At 40.5% G+C, this 2,750-nt stretch overlaps 1 pseudogene; it reads left to right on the top strand.

Annotated features, from left to right (window-relative positions):
- LOC132185496 (disease resistance protein RUN1-like) overlaps positions 1-95 on the top strand; it is a 4,345-nt pseudogene extending 4,250 nt beyond the window's left edge.
- Positions 96-2,750: the final 2,655 nt, after the last annotated feature.

The raw sequence follows: 2,750 nt of genomic DNA, 5'->3' as shown, positions 1-2,750 counted from the left end.
GGGAGGGAGAGCGAGGGACTGAGAGGGGATTTCCGGTGGCCGATGAACTTGCCGGAGGAGAGAGGGTGAGCGCGGGAGGGAGAGTGAGGGACTGAGAGAGGACTTTTAGATTTCTGAAAATTTGATTTTTACAGACCTTTGATTTGGTTTTAAAAAAATATATAATAAAAAATAAATAAATGCCACGTAGGAGAGAAGTTGGTTTTGAGTTGGGTTTGTGTTGTGTCTTTATCAAACCTCATTTAATTATGATGCAATGGGACAATAGACTTCTCTATTTGACTTTAAATAGGGTCGTTTCCGAATGCTGCATTATCACTTCTCTCGTAAGCAGTAATCATACACACAGAAGAGGACTTATTCCATGGCCTTCCAAGAAGCCCATTCTTTTTCTTCTTCTTTCACCCATCCATCAACTTTCGATGTATTCTTGAGTTTTAGAGGTGAAGATACTCGAAACAATTTTACTGCCCATTTATGCGCAGCTTTGCGTCGAAACGGAATTAACACCTTCATGGATGATAAGTGTAGAAAAGGACAACAGAAAGATAATTGTTGAAAAGAAATTTATATTTCTGATGTGTTTTGAATTGTACAATGAAATGACATATTTATAGTTAAATGAGGCCCTAAAAGAAAGAAAATACAATAATTACAAAATAATATAAAATCAGCATATTTACAATAATAAGGAAATTAACTTAGCAACCAAGCCAATCTCTAGAAGGAAATTAACTTAGCAACCAAGCCAAGAGCAAGGACCAAGCAAACTTAGCAACCAAGCCAAGAGTAGGGACCAAGCAAAGAGAGGATTCACAATATTCTAACATCCCCCCTCAAACTTTAGGGGGCGAAGCCAACTTGAGTTTGAAGATAAGATCAATGAGTCGTCCTGGTGGATGAGATTTGGTAAAGATGTCAGCCAATTGATCTGCTGAGGTGACGGAATGAAGATGTAAAATACCTTGCTGAAGATGATGGGGGATGAAATGACAATCAATCTCGATATGTTTTATGCGCTCATGGAAAGCATCATTATCAGCAATATATATGGCACTCCGATTGTCACAATAAATAGGAGAACTAGTGGACTGAGAAACACCCATGTCGGACAAAAGTCATCGTAACCAGAGAAGTTCAGATGTAGTGTCAGCAAGAGCACGATACTCAGCTTCAGTACTAAATCGAGCAACAACATATTGTTTCTTACTGCACCATTAAATTAGAGAAGTTCCAAGTAGGAAACAATATCCAGTGGTAGAGCGACGATCAGTAGGATCACCAGCCCAATCAGCATCAGAGTAGGCTCGGAGCTCAAGAGATGAATGAGAAGAGAAATGAATACCATGAAACATAGTGCCCTTGACATAGCGCAAAATGCGAAGAATAACAGCATAATGAGTAGATCGAGGTACACTTATAAATTGACTCACCAAATGAACAGCATAGGCAATATCAGGCCGTGCAACAGTAAGATAAATGAGACTACCTACTAGTTGTCTGTAGAGAGTAGCATCTGATAAAGGCTCACCATCTGTGGTTAGAAGTTTGACATTGGTCTCAAGGGGGATGCTCGCTATTTTACTATCTGTCAGACCTGCTCGGGAAAGTAGATCAGAAGCATATTTGGCTTGAGAGAGATAATAACCATCATTATTCGAGGTAACCTCAAGACCAAGGAAGTAGTTGAGTGTCTCCAAGTCCTTTATTTCAAAATTTTGGCTAAGGAAGGATTGAAGAGCACTGATGCCTGAAATGTCATCATCAGTAATAATCATATCATCTACATAAAGAAGGATAAGGATAGTACCATTATCAGTAGTCCGAAGAAAGAGAGCTGAGTCATAAGAACTAAAAACAAAGCCTTGTTGAGCAACCACGGAACTGAACTTGGCAAAGCAAGCACGAAGAGCCCGCTTGAGACCATAAAGTGCCCGACAGAGTCTACAAACTTTGTGTGGCGGATGGTGATAGCCAGGTGGAGGGTGTATATAGACTTCTTCTGTAAAATCACCATTGAGGAATGCATTTTTAACATCCATCTGAAATAACTGCCAATGACGAACAGCAGCAACTGCAAGTAAGGATCTAATAGAGGTCAGTCTAGCAACAGGAGCAAAAGTCTCCTCATAGTCAATACCATACTCCTGAGCAAATCCTTTTGCAACAAGACGAGCCTTATAGCATTTTACAGATCCATCTGCACGAATTTTAATTTTATAAACCCACTTACATCCCATTGCAAACTTCCTAGGAGGCAAATCCACTAAGTCCCATGTATGAGTTTTAGAAAAGGCATCTAGTTCATCAGACATAGCTTTCTGCCAAAAAGGGTCAACACTAGCCTCACGATAAGAGTAAGGTTCATGAAGAGTAGCAAGAACTGAAAAACAATGATAATCATGGAGATGAGCAGGTGGTGCTCTTACCCTATCGGAGCGACGAAGTTCATGAGAAGGCTTAGGAGTGTGTGATGCAGCAGGAGGATCCGTAGTCGAATCAGGCAAATTAAAAGCAGTCGTAAAAGGTTCGTCCAATGAGCTTGAGTTATCTACAGATGATCCAGGAAATAAGACACTAGAGGGGTCAATGAAGACAGGAGAATATGCGGAGGAGGAATGCGGTAAAGGCATTTGACTAGTGAACATTTTATGTTCCCAGAACTCCACATGGCGAGAGATCCTAAGTTGTCGGGCAATGGGGTCATAGAAGCGATAACCTTTTTGAGTAATGCCATAACCAAGGAAGCA

The sequence above is a fragment of the Corylus avellana genome, chromosome ca6 (genome assembly GCF_901000735.1).
Source record: "Corylus avellana chromosome ca6, CavTom2PMs-1.0".
NCBI classification, from domain to species: Eukaryota; Viridiplantae; Streptophyta; class Magnoliopsida; order Fagales; family Betulaceae; genus Corylus; species Corylus avellana.
Note: the sequence above shows the minus strand (reverse complement) of the source record. Positions and strands in the feature narration are given on the sequence as shown.